Source organism: Tachyglossus aculeatus, chromosome 5 (assembly GCF_015852505.1).
Source record: "Tachyglossus aculeatus isolate mTacAcu1 chromosome 5, mTacAcu1.pri, whole genome shotgun sequence".
Classification (NCBI taxonomy): domain Eukaryota; kingdom Metazoa; phylum Chordata; class Mammalia; order Monotremata; family Tachyglossidae; genus Tachyglossus; species Tachyglossus aculeatus.
The window spans coordinates 58,934,260-58,954,507 of record NC_052070.1 but is presented as its reverse complement, the minus strand read 5'-3'; the positions used below and the strand labels follow the sequence as shown (position 1 = coordinate 58,954,507).

At 46.3% G+C, this 20,248-nt stretch overlaps 1 non-coding gene across 1 annotated transcript; it reads left to right on the top strand.

Annotated features, from left to right (window-relative positions):
- Positions 1 to 1,364: 1,364 nt before the first annotated feature.
- LOC119929284 lies at positions 1,365 to 1,502 on the top strand. The gene has a single exon (XR_005451416.1). It is a non-coding gene; the product is annotated as a small nucleolar RNA SNORA7 (small nucleolar RNA).
- Positions 1,503 to 20,248: the final 18,746 nt, after the last annotated feature.

The window sequence follows — 20,248 nt, the reverse complement described above, 5'->3', positions numbered from 1 at the left end:
TGGGGCTCACAGTCTTAATCCCCATTTTACAGTTGAGGTAACTGAGACACAGAGAAGTTAAGTGACTCACCCAAAGTCACACAGCTGATAAGTGGCATAGCTGGAATTAGAACCCACAACCTCTGACTCCCAAGCCTGTGCTCTTTCCACTAAGCCACACTGCTTCTCTAAAACCTCCCTGAGATGAAGATCTCTTTTGGCCCATTCACATGTTTCATCGCCCTGGTAGTCACAAAATTCTTCCTAGTGCCCCACAAGAATATTTCCACCTTCCTCTTGTCTCCCCATCTAGATTGCAAGCTCACTGAGAACAGAGAACAACATGTCTACCAATTCTGTTGTAGTGTACTCTTCCTAGAGCTTAATACAGTGCTCTGCACAGTCAGCGTTCAATAAATGCCATTGACCAAGTGATTGACCCTCAGAGATCACAGCAGACCAGTGTAGACATCTTCCCCAAACTTTAAGATACATTTAAGCACTCCCTGTCTCTCCTTATCTTTTTGAGACTTAAGTCTTTTTTGTTAGTGTCTGTTTTTCCTCCTTTCACCATTACTGTTGCTCTGCTCTAATAAAAACAGTATTTTTAAGCACTTACGTGCCAAGCACTGAAGTAGATACAACACAGTCAGATCAGACACAGTCTCTATTCCACATGGAGCTTAAAATGTAAGTGTGGTGGGGAAGGGAGTAAAAAGCTATTTAATCTCCATTTTGCAGAAGCAGAAACTAAGGCCCAGAGAGGTTAAGTGATTTGCCCAAGATCACACAACAAGGAAGTGTCAGAGCCAGGATTAGATCCCAGATTTCCTGATTCTTCACCCCAAATTATTTCCATTAGTCCACGATGCTTCTCTGGACTAGCTCCAGTTTCTCTGCATCCCTTTTAAAGTTCAGTGACCCTAGCTAGGTATATTACTATACTATGGGTCAGTTCAGGACTCCAACTTGCCATTAAGGATCATGTTTCCTGCCTTGTTTCCTGGGCTCATTCTCTTCAGAATAATAATAATAATAATGGTATTTGTTAAGTGCTTACTATGTGCAAAGCACTGTTCTAAGCACTGGAGAAGGCAGCAGTCACAGCGCACAAGTCATGGCAGGAGTCAAGGCTGAGTCCAGAATCAGTTTAAATTCAATCAATCCATCAGTCAGTCCACCTATGTGCAGAACACTGTACTAAGTGCTTGGAAAAGTACTGTACAACAGAATAAGTGCAATTACTGCCTACAAGATGTTTAGAGTCTACAGGCAGGGACCGACATTAACATAAATTACATCTAGGTTAAGTGGCTATGGTTCCTTTTCTTCCCCATCCAAACTACATCCCTACACCCACTGAAATATACCCCTACCACCAGTTTCCCCTCTCAGGGTCGCACCTGGAGAGTTTCCAGTACTCTACCAGTCGTGACTACAGGAGGGAGAGTCAAGTAGAGGCCTGCCCATTCCATTCCTAACTTGGGCAGTGGCCAGGGAGTGGAAGGCAATCTGCTACAAGGCAAAATTCACCTGTGCTGGGCAGCAGCAGCATGGGAGAGAGTTGAGGATGGAGATTCGCTTACCGCGTGGAAGGAGGCAATGGTAAACTGCTTCCATTTTTTTCCAAGAAAATCTATGGATACGCTACCAGAACAATTGCAGATGGAAGTGGGGCAGTCTAGGAGAGATGCGTCAATGGCGTTGCTATGGGTCGGACAAGACTCGAAAGCATAAGACAACAACAACAACACCCACTAATTTCTCCCCAGCCCTTTCCCCACCAAAATGCGATCTCCTTCTCTCTCTCTGCGGCCACAGGTCTAAATTCACCCAGAATACCTTTCTTACTCGTCCCTCTCTGGAACATTTCTTCTCTCTATCTGCATGAAATGATCTGGGTTGGTAAATGGAATGGGACTGAGTTTAGGGGAAGCTGTGAGGCATCTCAAGAGATGACCTTAGAATCCCTGCTGGGAGTCCAAGCTTAATTCAAATGTGCCTCATTAATGAAACCGTTCCTGTTTGGCTCATCCCCTTAGCTGTGGTAAGCTGCAAGCCAGAATGGTGTCCCCAGTAAAATAAAAAGGAAGTGCTCAGCTCAGGAATCCTAAATTCAAGTCTCACCTCCACTAGTGATTCACTGAGGAGTCTGGGCCACTTAACCTCCCAGGGCCTCTCTCTCCCCGTCTGTAAAATGGATTGCTAATGACACTTGCTGGCCAAGCCCGTAGGATGAAAGGAACTTTGATCTGTGACATGTGATTACCATCACGTGTGAGGGCCCTTGACTCAGAAACTGAGGCTCCAGATGTGTCAGCGCTTGTTGGGGTTTTTATATTGTGTTAAGGCTGATTAACCCCAAATTGTGCCCACAAGTCACAGGAGTAGCTCACTAAGTCAAAGAAAATTCCTAGGTCTCCTCCATCCTTGCCAGTTGTGTGAACAGGGGTAGTGAATAGAACATTTGTTTTATTATTATTATAGTCAGTCAATTGTACATATTGAAATTTTAGTGTGTGCAGAGCACTGTACTAAGCACTTGGGAGAGTAATAATAATGATGGTATTTGTTAAGAGCTTACTATGTGCCCAGCACTGTTCTAAGCACTGGGGGGGGGGGGGGATACAAGGTAATCAGGTTGTCCCACGTGGAGCTCACAGTCTTAATCCCCACTTTACAGATGAGGGAACTGAGGCACAGAGAATAATAATAATAATAATAATAATAAGGGCATTTATTAAGCGCTTACTATGTTCAAAGCACTGCTCTAAGCGCTGGGGAGGTTACAAGGCGATCAGTTTGTCCCACAGGGGGCTCACAGTATTAATCCCCATTTTACAGTTGAGGGAACTGAGGCCCAGAGAAGTTAAGTGACTTGCCCAAAGTCACACAGCTGACAAGTGGCAGAGCCAGGATTAGAACCCATGAGCGCTGATCCTGAGCCTGTGCTCTTTCCACTGAGCCATGCTGCTTCTCTGCCCACAAAGAGCTTAGAGTATAGAGATAATAATAATGATTATTAAGTGCTTACTATATGCCAGGCACTGTGCTAAACCCTTGGGTAGAGACTAGATAATCAGAACGGGCACAATCCCTGTCCCACATGGGGTTCACAGTCTGAGGGGAGAGAGGACAGGTATTTAATCCATAATTCACAGATGAGGAAACTGAGGTGTAGAGAAGTGAACTGACTTATCCAAGGTCACCCAGCAGGTAAGTGGTGGGGTTAGAATTAGAACACAGGCTCCTGGCTCTTAGCCCCATGGTCTTTCCACAAGGCCAGGATCTCCAGGCCCACAAATCTGATCTCCAACAGAGAGGGGTCTACCAACAGCCACGAGAAGAAGAGTGGCCTAGTGGATAAGAGCCCAGGCCTTGGAGTCAGAAGGACCTGGGTTCTAATCCCGACTCCATCCCGGGTCTGCTGTATGACCTTGGGCAAGTCACTTAACCTCACTGTACTTCAGTTACCTCAACTGTCAAATGGGGATTAAGACTGTGAATCCCATGTGGGACAGGGACTGTGCCCAATCCATTTTCTTGTACTCACCCCAGGGCTTAGAATGGCGCCTGTCAATCAATCAATCATATTTATTGAGCACTTACTGTGTGCAGAGCACTGTACTAAGTGCTTGGGAAGTACAAGTTGGCAACATATAGAAACAGTCCCTACCCAACAGTGGGCTCACTGTTATATAGTATGCACTTAATAATAATAATGGTATTTGTTAAGCTCTTACTATGTGCCAAACACTGTTCTAAGCACTGGGGTACATACAAGGTAATCACGTTGTCCCACGTGGGGCTCACAGTCTTAATCCCCAGATGAGGTAACAGAGGCACAGAGAAGTTAAGTGATTTGCCCAAAGTAACGCAGCTGATAAGTGGCAGAGCAGGATTAGAACCCACGACTTCTGACTCCCAAGCCCGTTTTCTTTCCACTAAGATACGCTGCTTCTCTAACAAATGCTACAATTATTATTATTATTATTAGCCATAGGCAACACTCACTCTTGTGTCCAAGAGCTAGTGGACCCTGAAAGATTGTGGATGGTGTGAAGCAAACCAGACCCATCCTCCATTTTCTGATCAAAAGTTCTTTAGCTGGAACGAAGTGGTCCCCAGTGTCTTTACACTGTGTTTCTGGCCCAAAACAGAGGAGCAAAGTGCATGCTGAGTGGAGGGATGGAGTGAGAGCGTATCACTCTGGCCCATCCTCCCCCTGGGTCACGCTTGCTGTCATCCAGACTGAGCCCCCTTTTTCCTCTCCTCCTCCCCATCCCCCCCCACCCTACCTCCTTCCCCTCCCCATAGCACCTGTATATATGTTTGTACAGATTTATTACTCTAGTTTACTTGTACATATTAACTATTCTATTTATTTTGTTAATGATGTGCATTTAGCTTTGATTCTATTTATTCTGACGACTTGACACCTGTCCACATGTTTTGTTTTGTTACCTGTCTCCCCCTTCTAGACTGTGAGCCCGTTGTTGGGTAGGGACCGTCTCTATATGTTCCCCAGGCGCTTAGTACAGTGCTCTGCACACAGTAAGCGCTCGATGAATACGATCGAATGAATGAATCCAAACAGGGAAAAAGCTGGAAGAGAGGTTGTGGTGGTAGTGGCAGAGAGTATCTGAGCAGAGAGCAGAAGCCGGAGAAAGCCGGAGAGACACCCAAGGTGGTCCGGCGGTCCGGCCCCACTGGCTTGAACGCCAGGTTGTTGACCGTGGCCCATTGTCCTGCATCAGGGGTCTTCCCGGGAATGGAGCAAATGTGGGGATGGGGGATGTCCACCCTGCTGACCTTGAGTACGGGCATCTCAGTTAAGAATTTTTTCTATCTACCGCAAGGGGAGATGGCATTTCTTCGGCAGGCACGCTTGCAAAGGGCTTTGGAAAACAGAACCAGTCCCTCTAGACTGTAAGACTGAAGCAGCGTGGCATAGTGGATGGAGCATGGGCATGGGAATCATAAACCCATGGGTTCTAACCCCGGCTCTGCCCCTTGTCTGCTGTGTGTGACCTTGGGCTAGTCACTTCACTTCTCTGGGCCTTCTAGACTGTGAGCCCCTTGTGGGCAGGGATTGTCTCTGTTGCTGAATTGTACTTCCCGAGTGCTTACTACAGTGCTTTGCACACAGTCAGTGCTCAATAAATACGATTGGATGAATGAATGAGTGAATGGAACTCATTCATAAAATGGGGATTAAGACTGTGAGCCCCGTGTGGGGCGGGGACTGTCCAACCCGATTTGTTTGTATCCACCCTGGTGCTTAGTACGGTGCATGGCACACAGTAAGGACTTAACAAATATCATTATTATTATTATTATTAATCATTCTAAGCTCACAGTGGGCAGGGAATGTGTCTATTCATTGTTATAGTTTATTCATTCATTCAGTCAGTCGTATTAATTGAGCGCTAACTGTGTGCAGAGCACTGTACTAAGCGATTGGGAAGTACAAGTTGGCAACATATAGAGACGGTTCCTACCCAACAGTGCGCTCACAGTCTAGAAAGAGGAGACAGAGAACAAAACAAGACATATTAACAAAATAAGATCAATAGAATAAATATGCACAAATAAAATAAATAGAGTAATAAATTTGTACAAACATATATACATATATACAGGTGCTGTGGGGAGGGGAAGGAGGTAAGGCGGGGGGGATGGGGAGGGGGAGGAGGGGGAGAGGAAGGAGGGGAGTTTACTCTCCCAAGAGCTTAGTACAGTGCTCTGCCCACACTAAGCGCTCAATAAATACTATTGACTGACTTTAAATTACACGCAAAAGGGTTTTCATTGCCTTGCCTATGTGTATTGCAACTAGGGATCATGTTAAGAGTAATCGATCAATCCATATTTACTGAACACTTACTATGGGCAGGGCTTTGTCCTAAGAGCTTGGGAGAGTATATAGCTATAATTCTATTTCTTCTGATGGTATCGACACCTGTCTACTTGTTTTGTTTTGTTGTCTGTCCCCCCCGCTTCTAGACTGTGAGCCCATTGTTGGGTAGGGACCATCTCTATGTGTTGCTGATTTGTACTTCCCAAGCGCTTAGTACAGTGCTCTGCACACAGTAAGTGCTCAATAAATACAATTGAATGAATGAATACTATACGACAGAGTTGGTAGACACGTTCCCTGCCCACTGAGAGGCAATAAAGGAAAGTAGTTAAGCAGCCAACAGGGCCAGCTCAGAAAGACTGAACCTTCACCCTAAAGGTTGCTAGGAGAGCTGTCAGTGTTTAAACAGGGTTGGGAGAGCTGTAGTACTAATTTGCTGTGTGACCTTGGGGAAGAAATAATAAGAATGATAACAGTAATAATAATAATATTTGTTACTGTGACAATCAGGTAGTCAATCATATTTTTTGAGTGCTCACTGTGTCCCTTCTAGACTGTAAGCCCAACATGGGCAGAGATTGTCTCTATTGCTGAATTGTACTTTCCAAGAGCTTAGTACAGTGCTCTGCACACAGTAAGCACTCAATAAATATGACTGAAAGAACGAATGCAGAGTACTGTACTAAGTGCTAGGGAGAGTACAATATAACAATAAACAGGCCCAGTCCCTGCCCATGATGTGCCAGACACTGTACTAAGCATTAGAGTAGATACAAGTAAATCATCTTGGAGCAGTCCCTCTCCCACATGGGGCTCATAGTCTTCATCCCCACTTTACAGGAGAGGTAACTGAGGTCCAGAGAAGTGAAGTGACTTGCCCAAGGTGACCCAACAGACAAGTGGCAGAGCTGGGTCTAGAACCCAGGTCCTTCCGCCTCCTAGGCCCGGGCTCCATTCACAAGACATCCTCTGCTCAAGAGGGTTTAGGAAATCAACTGGGAGGTGGCTAGAACAACAGTGAAGAGAAGAAGAGGACTGTGAACAAGTGGTTACGGCCTGCAGGGAGCCCAGCCAGAGAAACTGGGGAGAGGAAAGAAGCTGCAGGAGGTGAAACCACAGGGGTCACTTTGGATCCTCATTGATGACTGGGCAGCCTCAGACCCACGCTGGGTAACAGGCCCTCTCCAGTTAATTAAAACTGTAAATACTGACTCATCCCTGGCCACCCAGCTAAGGAGTAAACCCACCTGGGTATTTAACTTTTCAGGGTGCAGGACAGGGAACCACAAGGAAAACTGGGCCTCTTTCTATTTCTCTTCTTGCTCATCTTCCCACCGCATCTCATCACCCACGACCAGAATGAAGAGCCTATGTCCCATCTCCTTCGTTTTCCTCCTGGGTAAGTGATTCTGCACTGGGCAGGTGTCTCTACCGGCCTCTCGGGGCTCCAGTGATGCCCAGATCTCCCAAGGGCACAAGCTTTATTGGAACAGGAGCTGTTGGTGGAAGTAAAGATTAAAGGGATCTGGCTCGCAGAGGGGTGTGGGAGCATGTCTTACCAGTTGGAAAGAGTTGGGAGTTCTCTAGAGATGGTTTCTTGAGCCACTGAGACTGGATACGCTTAGAGTGTTGAGAAAACAGTTGTCAATCAGGTATCGGGGTCACAGGTGATGGTGTTGAGGAAACGGATGTCAGAGTGGGACCCAGGGTCTGGCTTTTCATGGAAGTCCTGGCCACAGAGATATAGAGGTACAGAGACACCGAGATGCAAATGCGCAGACACACAGAGGCAAAGAAGCATGGGCACAGAGGCACAAAGAGACGAAGACAAAGAAACACAAAGACACACAGGCACAGAAGCATGGAAACACAGAGGTATAGAAGTACAGGGATACAGAAATAGAGACACAGACACCCAGAATCAAGGCTACAAAAGAACAGAGGAAGGCACTGAGGTGTAGAGAAAGAGAAACACGGACAGTTGTGTCAGAGCTACGAAAGAAGAGACAAAGACACAGAGATGCAGGCACCCAGAGTCAGAACTACAAAAGAACAGAGACACAGAGATACAGAGGCACAGTATCAACAATCCAGAAGAACAGAGGAACAGGGACCCAGAGATAGTCATAGACACAGACTCCAGAGTCAGAGCTACAAAAAAAAGAGTCACAGAGATAGAAAAACAGAGACACAGGCGCCCAGAGACAGAGCTACAAAAGAATAGAGGCACAGAGATTTAGGTTTAGAGACACAGAGACACAGGCAGCCAAAGTCAGAGCTACAAAAGAACAGAGACAAAAGAGATAGAGACACAGAGCCACAGATAGAGTCAGAGCTACCAAAAAATGGAGGCACAGCGGTACAGAGATAGATACACAGAGACACAGAGTCAGAGCTACCAAAGGACAGAGGAACAGAGATATAGGTTTAGAGACACAGACATAGACACCCAAAGTCGGAGGTACAAAAGAACAGAGACAAAGAGAGACAGACACAGAGTCAGAGCTACAAAAAAACAGCGCCACAGAGTCCGAGCTACAAAAGAATAGAGGCTTGAAGAAAACAATTCAGAAGAACAGAGGCACCAAGATGCAGATCAGAGGTGCAGAGACCAGAAGTCAGAAGAACAGAGGCCCAGAGGCCCCAAGATGCAGCGACGCAGTTCCTTTTGGGTTGGGATGGAGTCTGAGGGGGGAAAGGAGGCTGGGGCCGAATCCCCAGGCTCGGGGGGCCGGTGCGGTCTGCACCATCTCTCTCTTTCCAGCACTGTCTCTGGCTGGCGGGAATCTGCTCCAGTTCGGAATTATGATTGAGAAGGTGACAGGGAAACTGGCTGCACTGCATTACAATGACTACGGCTGCTACTGTGGCATTGGCGGCTCCAAACAGCCAGTGGACCAGACCGACTGGTGAGTCTGAGGGAGCCTTCCCACAACAGAGCCCGGGGGCTGGCGGGTTCGATGGGGGTTCCTTGGTCCCCTGGGAGACTCCCCCCAGCCCCTAGCTGGGTTGCTATGGTACTGGTCACCATGAAGCCGTTGCTTTGGCAAATGATGTCCCTGAAATACTGAGATGGATTTAGCTCTTCAAATCCAAGACTGGATCCAGACTTTAAAAAAAAAATGCTATTTGTGAAGTGCTTACTACATGCCAGGAGCTGTACTAAGTGATGGGGTAGATCCAAGATAATTAGATTCCCTGACCCACGTGGGCCTCACCGTCTTAGTCCCCATTTTACAGATGAGGTAACTGAGGCCCAGAGAAGTTAAATGACTTGCCTAAGGTCACATAGCAGGCAAGCGGTGGTGCCGGAATTACAACCCAGGTCCTCTGACTCAGAAATGCCTCTGGGTTTGCTCCCAGACAAGAGGTGCGGGGGCTGTAAGAATGGAGGAGAGGGGGAATAGCAGAATACTGGTCCTCGATGTTGAAGATTCTCCAGGAAAATCCCAAAGCCACCTCTGAATCCCCGACCAGTTCCAGCCTCACCCAAGAGGGCAGAGGAATCAGCATGACTTTAGTCAACAGGGTTGCCTTCTCTCCATGTTGGTCAAGCGGCATTGTCGTAGCTTCCAAACATTCAGCCGGGGAAGGCAGAAGGCACGCGAAGTTCACGCCAAGATGGTGCAATCAGTCGATCAATCAGTTTTATTTATTGAGCGTTTACTATGTGTAGGGCAATCAATCAATCAATCAATCATATTTATTGAGCGCTTACTGTGTGCAGAGCACTGTACTAAGTGCTTTTAGACTGTGAGCCCACTGTTGGGTAGGGACTGTCTCTACATGTTGCCAACTTGTACTTCCCAAGCGCTTAGTACAGTGCTCTGCACACAGTAAGCGCTCAATGAATACGATTGATGATGATGATGATGCTTGGGAAGCACAAGTTGGCAACATATAGAGACAGTCCCTAACCAACAGTGGGCTCTCAGTCTAAAAGACTGTACAAAGAGCACTGTACAAAGCCTTGGGAGAATACAGTACAGCAGACTTAGCAGCCACATTCTCTGCTCATAATGAGATCACAAGTCTAGCGGGGGAGACAGATATTAATATGAATAAATACATAATCTCCCTAAATTTCCTGAGCAGTGATTCCAGATGTGTAACCTGCAGCCCAACAGGGCACTGCAAAGCAGAGAATCACTTGGGTGAATGTATCATTGCTGCATTGTTGCTCCCTAGCTTAAGCGGTGAATCTACACCCAGGGCATGCTGGAGCACAGGAGTGTCAGTCAGTTAAAGAAGCGGCATGGGGTAATAATAATAATAATAATAATAATGATAGTATTTGTTAAGCACTTACTATGTGCAAAGCACCATTCTAAGCTCTGGGGAGGATACAAGGTGATCAGGTTGTCCCACGGGAGGCTCACAGTCTTCATCCCCATTTTACAGATGAGGTAACTGAGGCACAGAGAAGTGAAGTGACTTGCCCAAAGTCACACAGCTGACAATTGGCAGACCTGGGATTTGAACCCATGACCTCTGACTTCCAAGCCTGTGCTCTTTCCATTGAGCCACTCTGCTTCTCTTGGGTATTATTATTATTATTATGGTAGTTGTTAAGCGCTTACTATGTGCAAAGCACTGTTCTAAGCACTGGGGGGATACAAGGTGATCAGGTCGTCCCACGTGGGGCTCACAGTCTTAATCCTCATTTTACAGATGAGGGAATTGAGGCACAAGGAAGTTAAGTGACTCGCCCAAATAGAGCATGGAACTGGGAGTCAGAGGGTCCTGGGTTCTAATCCTGGCTCCGCCACTCTGCTCTGTGTCCTTGGACAAGTCATTCCACTTCTCTGTGCCTCAGTTACCTCATCTCTAAAATGGGGATTGAGACTGTGTGCCCCATATGGGACAGGGACTGTGTCCAACCCCAGTGCTTAGGACCGTGTCTGGCACATAGTGAGTGCTTAATGAATACCATAATTATCAGTCAATCATTTATCAAGGGCTTACTGTGTGCAGAACACTCTACTAAGCATTTGGGGGAATACGATATAATAATAAACAGACACATTCCCTGCCCACAACAAGCTTACAGTCTAGAGGGACTTCTTGGCTGGTGCCAGAGAGGAGCATGCCCTCAACTCTGGGGTCTCCAGACATGCTGCCAGTCTCCCCAAGAACCTAAAAATGCTCTCATGCTCGATTCCACCACCCCCATCCCTCCCTCAGGTGCTGCCATGCCCATGACTGCTGCTACAAACGGATGGCTGAGCTGGGCTGTGACCCCAAGATAGAAAAGTACGATTTCTCAGTCACCAGGAACAGCATTGTCTGTGGTACGTGGAGACATGTCATAACTGTCCTGTGAGTAGTACACTGGTGTTAGCTCTTCAACAGTGGGAAAGAGAAAATACAGGTATGTGCCTACTGGAGTCTGCATGTATGCAGAAATATGGGCAACAGTTTTATGTATGTCAATGTACAGATGTGTGTAGGGAGTGTGTGGCATTTGAAAGTTTGGGGGCATGTGTCCATGTGCCTTTTGTCATTACAGATAGCGTGTGTGTGTACACCTGGTTAGATTTTAATCTGATGGTGGATTCCAGCCCAAGACTCCATCTACTTTCCCCAGTCCACTCAACTGTGTGGTACAGAGGTTCTCTTCAAGGTGCAGAGGCTTTTTCATGGGCTGGGAGCCTAGACGATGTCATTATCCTAAAAGACTCTGGGAAAAAGAAGCTCTGGGGGAGAGTATCGTTTCATTCATTCATTCAATTGTATTTATTGAGCGCTTACTGTGTGCAGAGCACTATACTAAGTGCTTGGGAAGTGCAAGTCGGCAACATATAGACACGGTCCCTACCCAAAAACAGGCTCACAGTCTAGAAGGGGGAGACAGATAACAAAGCAAAACATGTAGACAGGTGTCAAAACTGTCAGAATAAGTAGAGTTATAGCTATACGCACATCATTAATAAAATAAAGAGTAGTAAATTTGTACAAGTAAAATCAATAGAGTAATAAATATTTACAAATATGTACAAGTGTTGTGGGGAGAGGATGAAGGTAGGGTGGAGGGGGCATTGGGAAGGAGGAGAGGAAAAAGGGGGCTCAGTCTGGGAAGGCCTCCTGGAGGAGGTAAGCTCTCAGTAGGGCTTTGAAGGGAGGAAGAGAGCTAGCTTGGCAGATTTGAGGAGGGAGGGCATTCCGGGCCAGGGGAAGGACATGGGCAGGGGGTCGATGGCAGGACAGGAAAGAAGGAGGCCCAGTGAGGAGGTTAGTGGCGACAGAGAAGTGGATGGTGTGGGCTGGGCTGGAGAAGGAGAGAAGGGAAGTGAGGTAGGAGGGGGCGAGGTGATGGACAGCCTTGAAGCCGAGAGTGAGGAGTTTTTTGCCTGATTCGTAGGTTGACAGGCAAACTCTGGAGATTTTTGAGGATGGGAGTGACATGCCCAGAGCATTTCTGTACAAAGATAATCCAGGCAGCAGAGTGAAGTATAGACTGAAGTGGGGAGAGACAGGAGGATGGGAGATCAGAGAGGAGGCTGATGCAGTAATCAGTCGGGATAGGATGAGGGATTGAACCAGCAAGGTAGCAGTTTGGATGGAGAGGAAAGGGAGGATCTTGGCGATGTTGTGAAGGTGAGACCGGCAGGTTTGGGTGACAGATTGGATGTGTGGGGTGAATGAGAGTCCTGCATGCTGGGAGAACAAGAGGGGATCTGTGGTTGTGGTTGAGTAGGGGAGGACATTGCTCAGCTTCCCTGACTGGAGTGAGGCAGGGCCTACAGGACTGGGAGAATCCTGGAGTCAGGACTTGGACAAATCGTGAGAGGAGAAGGGACTGGATGTGGAAATCCAGGGACCACCAGGAACCCTCACGGGGCAGGCCTGGATAGAGGAAAGTTTGACATTCCTTGCCCATCCAGAGCCACCCTGAAAGATCTGTTCAATTCTGGATTCAACCCGGACGGAAGAGGCCCAGAAAGGCAGGTCACTTCTATGGACGATCCACTCCAGAGGTGCCCAAAGGTCCTGGAGTTGTCCCCTTTCTCTTTCTTGGAAGTCAGGCCCAGTCCAATCCAGAGCAGAACCAGGCAGGCTAGAGGAGGGTCTTTGAGACCACCCTGGCTCTGTAGCAGTAGGAAGGGGCTGCCTCAACCCTGGTCACCTGCTCGACTAGGGTTCCAGCTTTCTTCAGTGGGACAATCACCGCACCATTTTCACCTGTGGAGTGAGATACTTCCTAGCCACTCTCTCTCCTCTTCCCAAGGGATTCAGAGGTAGTTTCAGATGGAAAAAGAATGGGCTTTCGGGCTGGCAGACACACCAGTGAAACATTTGCTCCCAACTGGCTCCATGCTATGCCCCCAGCCATGGACATGGATTGATCAGGTTTGGGAGCAAGGGATAGGGCAGGGCCAGGGAAATGCAACCAGTCACTCTTCCATCCTCTTCCTCAGTCCTGCTTTGCCCCGCCAGCTCAGTGGCTGGGAAAGCGGAAGAATCGGGGAAAAATCATTTCCTCTTGCCACCACGTGTCCTGGAATTAGAAGTAACAGACATAATCGTAACCATGGCATTTATGGAGCTCCTACTATATGTAAGGAACTCAGTGTTTGAGACAAAAATGAAAGGGGGAGGCAGACTCAGAAATATTCCAAAGTGGTTTCCCTTCCCTGAGGACTGTCCTCATGAAGCTGCAGGTAGGGAGACTTGCGGATGCCCAAGTAGATCATCCCAATCCCGGGCCTTACTCCTCATTCCCTCTGTCCCTTTCCAGCCGGCAGGACAGACTGTCAGAGACTGACTTGTGATTGTGATAAGACGGCGGCGTTGTGTTTCCGAGGCAACGCCAGCACCTACGACCAGAAGTACGCCCACTACCCCAACAAGCTGTGCAAGGGTCCCACCCCACCCTGCTGAGAAGGTGATGGGGGTGGGATCTAGGTGGATCAGGCCCTTCCCAGTTTCCCCAGCATTGAACGCCCATCGGTCAAATCACCCCAGCCTCCAAAAGAAGCCTAGCTAAGCTCCGGTGGCAAAAATCTGAAATAAACCTGCTTTGGGAACACTCTGGATTCTTCTTTCCCAGGATCTACCTCAGCGTCGAACATCCCATGGTGTAGTGGCTAAAGCACCGGCCTGGAATCTGAAGGTTGTGAGTTCTAATCCCGGCTCTGTCAATTGCATGCTGTTTGACCTCGGGGAAGTCACTTCTCTGTGCCTCGGTTACCTCATCTGTAAAATGGGGATTGAGACTGTGAGCCCCACATGGGACAGGGACTGTGTCCAATCTGATTTTCATTCATTCATTCAATGGTATTTATTGAGCGCTTACTGTGTGCAGAGCACTGTACTAAGCACTTGGGAAGTATACGTTGGCAACATATAGAGATGGTCCCTACTCAACAACAGGCTCACAGTCTACAAGGGAAGACAGATAACAAAAGAAAAGATGTGGACAGGTGTCAAGTTATCAGAATAAATAGAAGTAAAGCTAGATGCACATCATTAACAAAATAAATAGAATAGTAAATATGTACAAGTAAAATAAATAGAGTAATAAACCTGTGCAAACATATATTCAGGTGCTGTGGGGAGGGGAAGGAGGTAGGGCAGGGGGGATGGGGAGGAGGAGAGGAAAAATATCCACTCCAGTGCCTGGCACTTAGTAAGCGTTTGACAAATACCATTATTATTATTATCCTCAACCGTCTCCACTGACCCCTCAGTTACCTCCCAGGCCAGCTCGTGACCCAAAAGACAGAGTCAAGCCTATAGCTGAGGCCACCCAGGAAGACTGATTTACGAGTCCTGGTAATGAAAGAGCTGTCGCCTCTGCCTCTTTCATCCCGGGAAAGGAACAAACAAACTGAGGGTTATTAGAGCCCAGTGATCACACACCCTGGGAAGGGTTAATTGACGGGACATTGGCTCAGAGCCCCAAATCTGGGGCCGAGGGTTGGGGGAAGGGTCCGAGATGGGTTTCTGGAGAGGAAAATTCAAAACCCTGCTCATACTGTCCCTCTGACCGCAGGCTTTCGGAGACTGTTTCAGACCACAGTCTGCCCACCTTGATTATCTTGTATCCTTCCCCAGCGCTTGGCATATAATAAAGCACTCAACAAATACCACCATGATGATAATTGTCGAGAATTTTAATAATAATAGTAATTGTATGTGTGGCATTTATTAGTGCTCACTAGGTGCCAAAGCACTGTGCTAAAGTTAGAGTAGATAAAAGATAATCAGATCGGGTACAACCCTTGTCCCATGCAAGGCTCATAATCTGAAAGTTAGGAAGAGTCCATATCTTGTCTCCATTTCATAGATGAAGAAACAGTCACAGAGAGGTTAGGTGATTTGCTCAAGGACACACAAGACTGTGAGCCCGTTGTTGGGTAGGGACCGACTCTATATATTGCCGACTTGTACTTCCCAAGCACTTAGTACAGTGTTCTGCACACAGTAAGCGCTCAATAAATACGATTGAATGAACAGCCCAGTGGCAGAGACTTGTGTATGTGTGTATGTGTGGTATTTGTTGTGCTGAGTGTCAGGCACTATACTAAGCTCTGGAATGGATACAAATAAATAAAGTTGGACACAGTCCCTGTTCCATGTGGGGCTCACGGTCTCCATCCCTCATCTTATAGATGAGGTCACTGAGGAACCTAGAAGTGAAGTCATTTGCCCAAGGTCACACAAAGTAGACAAGTGGTGGAGTCAGGATTAGATCCATTCATTCAATACATTCTATCATATTGACTGAGCACTTACTGTGTGCAGAGCACTGTACTAAGCGCTTGGAAAGTACAATTCGCAAATGTTCTAGTTGAGACTGGAACATGGGTCTCTTGTCTCCTGATACTATATATTTTCCAAAAGGCCACTCTGTTTCCTTCAGAGGTTGTGCTTGATCAGATGACAACTCATCTCACTGCTTCCCTTCCTTCCATCCTAATCCATCTCCTATTGGATCTACCCCATCCCTTACTCTCCTGCGACGCTGTGACAACAAAGACGCAGGGAGGAGCCTCCCCTGAGTCATTTCCCATCCTTGGGACTATCAAGTTCCTTCTCTTCCAACTGAACCTAGAAAAACAAAGTACCTTGCCTACAGCCCCAGAGAAGCTGCCGTTTTTTCCCAGTGGAGAGGGCTTTTCTCCTTCACCGTCTCAAGGCCACCTCCCCAGTTCAAACCTACTGTGTGCGGAGCACTGTACATAGTGCTTGGGAGAAGGCAATACAGCAATAAACAGACACATTCCCTGCCCACAACAAGCTTACAGTACAAAGCTCTTATTTTGTGCAGGCACTATACTATGTACTTGAGAAGATAGAAGAAGAAGACTTGAGTTGATAAATATGTTCCCTGCCCACAAGGAGCTGATTCGGAAACAGTGATTCAGGAGAGAAAGCCTCTTTCTACGTTTTGCTCCCAGAAACCTATTGGACATCCTCCCTAGGCCATCTTTATCTTTTTTATTCTTTCTTTCTTTCTTTCTTTCTTTCTTTCTTTCTTTCTTTCTTTCTTTCTCTTTCTTTCTCCCTTCTTTCTCCCTTTCTCCTTTCTTTCTTTCTCTCTTTCTGTCTTTCTCTTTCTTTCTTTCTCTTTCTTTCTCTTTCTCTTTATCTTTTTCTTTCTTTCTTTCTTTCTTTCTGTCTTTCTTTCTTTCTCTTCTTTCTTTTTTTCTTTCTGTCTTTCTTTCTGTCTTTCTTTTTCTTTCTTTCTTTTTCTTTCTTTCTTTTTCTTTCTTTCTTTCTCTCTTTGTTTCTTTCTCTTCTTTCTTTCTCTTCTTTCTTTCTGCCTTTCTTTGTCTTTCTTTCTTTTTCTTTCTTTCTTTCTTTCTTTCTTTTTCTTTCTCTCTCTTTCTTTCTTTCTTTCTTTCTTTTTCTTTCTTTCTTTCTTTCTTTCTTTCTTTCTTTCTTCTCATCCCCTCACCTGCAGAGTCTAGCTACTGATGCAGTCAAAGTCCCTTCCAAGTTTTATGCACTCTCGTTTGCATGCATACAGTCTCTGTCTTCTCCACTTCCTCCCCACCTCTCCACAAGTCCCCAACAATAAAGCGTCAGCTGGAACATGCTTGGTAAGAAGAAGGGTACAGTCTTAATGTATTTTTTGACATTTTGCTTAATGATCTATTTTTATGGTTTTGTTAAGCGCTTGCCACGTGCCAGGTACTGTTCTAATCCCTGGGGTAGAGACAAGGTAATCAGGTTGGACATAGTTGATGTCCCACATGGGGATCCCAGTTTTAATCCCCATTTTACAGGTAAGGTAACTGAGGCATAGAGACTTGTCCAAGGTCACACAGCTGACAAGTGGCGGAGCCAGGACTAGAACCCTGGTCTTTCTAACTCCCAGGCCCATACTCTATCCAGTAGGCCATGCTGCCTATCTAATAATTGTAGTGTGTGTTAAGAGCTTAGTATGTGCTAAGCTTCATACTAAGCACTAGGATAGATACAAGATCATCAGATCCCACATGGAGCTCACAATCTACGTATAAGCAAGACCGGGCATTGAATCCCCATTTTGCAGTTAAAGGAACTAAGGTGCAGAAAAGTTAAGAGAGTTGCCCAAGGTCTCCAAGCAGCTAAGTGATGGAGCCAGGATTAGAATCCAGGTCCTCTGACTCTCAGGCCTGTGTTCTTTCCACTAGGTCATGTTGATGACAAGCTGAGGCTGAATGTAGAACATTCAGTGGAACAACCTCCACTGACCCATCTCATTTTAGAGAGGAAAGGCTCCGCTAGTCCAACACATCAGGTCAGAATGGCCCTTCTAGACTGTGAGCCCCCTTCCAGACTGTGAGCCCGCTGTTGGGTAGGGACCGTCTCTATATGTTACCATCTTGTACTTCCCAAGCGCTTAGTACAGTGCCCTGCACACAGTAAGCGCTCAATAAATACGACTGAATGAATGAATGAATGAAACAGGGATCTTTCTTCAAGACTGCTGCTGTTCTGCAAGTTCTCACAAGGGATAGGACTAGAAGCCAAGTAGAGATGGAATTTTGACACCCCAACCTACCCATATTCCCTTCCCTGCTCCAAAATAGGGGAGGCAACTCCAGAGGCTGCTGGGAAAACACTCACAATCAAACTCTGACCTAATCACATTTTTTTCTAATGTAGGGCCTGCCTCAATATCATTGCAGGAAGTAAAATGAAATCCCTCGTACAGAAGTCTCGGCATAGTGGATAGAGAAAAGGCCTAGGAATCAGAATGTCATGGGTTCTAATCCCGGGTCCACAACTTGTCTGCTGTGTGACCTTGGACAAGTCACTTCACTTCTCTGGGCCTCAGTTATCTCATCTGCAAAATGGGAGTTGAGAGCGTGAGCCCCAAGTGGGACAGGGACCATCCAACTCAATTTGCTTGTATCCACCTCAGGGCTTAGTACAATGCCTGGCACATAGTAAGCACTTACAAACACCATCATAAGTCATATGAAATTAGGTTGCATCAAAGGCAAAGCAGAGGCTCAATAAATATAGTACCCAGGGCTCCATCAAGATAAACAGTGAAGAAACTGACTCCTGGAAAGATATCAATACCTTCAGGGTAAATACAGCAGAAAAAGTACTGCAGTGAAGCAGTCGAAGAGTCAAGTAGGGGACAGATAAACCTTTTTCTTCTTGTTTATTATTGTTTTCTTCTAGACTATAAACCCCTTATGAGCAGGGAATGTTTACCAACTCTGTTGTTTTCTACTCTCCCAATACGTACAGCATGTAGTACAGTGCTCTACATACAGTAAGTGCTCAATAAATATCATTGATTGACTGATTTTTCAATTGTTGTTTATCCTATCGTAGTCCTTTGCTGAAGTTTCACTGTACTTGCCCTCACAATAATAATAATAATAAAAATAATAATTGTGGTATTTGTTAAGCACTTACTAGGTGCCAGGCACTGTGCTAAGCACCTGAGTAGTTATAATACAATCAGAGGAGATATGGTTCCTATCTAAATGGGACTCATAGTCTAAGAGGGAAGGGGATCAGATATTTAATCAGCATTTTAAAGTGAGGAAACCGAGGCACAGATAAGTCAAGGGACTTGCACAAAGTCACCCAGAAGGCAAGTGGTGAATACTGTGCGTTTCTAGACTGTGAGCCCACTGTTGGGTAGGGACCGTCTCTATATGTTGCCAACTTGTACTTCCCAAGCACTTAGTACAGTGCTCTGCACACAGTAAGTGCTCAATAAATATGATTGATTGAATGAATGAATGAATACTGTTCTAATCCCTGGTGTAGATACAAGGTAATCAGGTTGGGCATAGTCAATGTCTCACATGGGGCTTCCAGTTGTTCCCAGGAGTTCGGACCCAGGTGTTCCGATTCCCAGTCCTGTGTTTTTTTCACTGCACCATGAGAGCATAAGCCACTTAGAGGGGGTCAAGGAATTCTTGCCCGGCATTATTACAGCATTTTGCACAGTGTGACTGCTTATTAGGTGTTAATACTAATTGACTGATGGTTAAGCAAAACTATTAGCTGAAGAGAATAGACTGAAAATATCACAAAGAACAAGAAAACAGAGAAACTGCAAAACTTTCTTTGCTGGAATCAATAATAAGTGAAGAATTAAGGCACTAGACTTGGGTGACTGCTTTCACTCAGGCAGTCTACAGTGTTTCCACAGCGGGGCTGGCCAAGGAGCTCATGGCAGGACAACAATGGTGATGATATTATGTTAAGCGCTTACTAGGTGCCAAGCACCGTTCTAAGCGCTGGACAAAAGACTTCCATAGATAGATGTTCATCACTTCATGCCCAGAGAATAGAAGGGTTAGGTGAGTAGGGAAGGAGTGTGACCTAGTGGATAGATCAAAGGCCTGGGAGTTAGAAGGATCTGGGTTCTAATCCCGACTCAGCCACTTGTCTGCTGTGTGACCTTCACTTTTCTGTGCCTCATCTGTAAAGTGGGGATGAAGACTGGGAGTCCCATGTGAGACAGGGACTGTGTCCAACCCCATTTGCTTAGTACCCACCCCAGGGCTTAGTATAGTACTTGGCACATAGTAAGCACTTAACAAATACCTTTTTTTTTAAAAAAAAGTGTTTCACTCCACCACTTCTTTCGAGTTCACATTCCCGGTTAAGGCCCTGAGTTTCTGCTTTCTGCACTCAAATGGGGTTGAAACCTATTGCTTAACCTGTACTGCCCTTAGGAAAGATTGGGACATCAATGTCAAGTTACTAGCATGATAAGGAACTCACTGTTCCGGGATTTTTCATTGATCACTGAGTCATTGATTCCTGCCTCCCTGGAATTCCACCAGAGTGCGTGTCTCATTTTACTGGGTTTCCTGCTAGATGTGGGAATTTACCCAAAACGTACAGCTTCTGGCCAGGACAACAAAGATCAAGACTCTTTCCTTGACGGTCAGAGTTGAAATAACAAGTCGGAGTGCCCAGGGTAAAAGCAAAGCATCA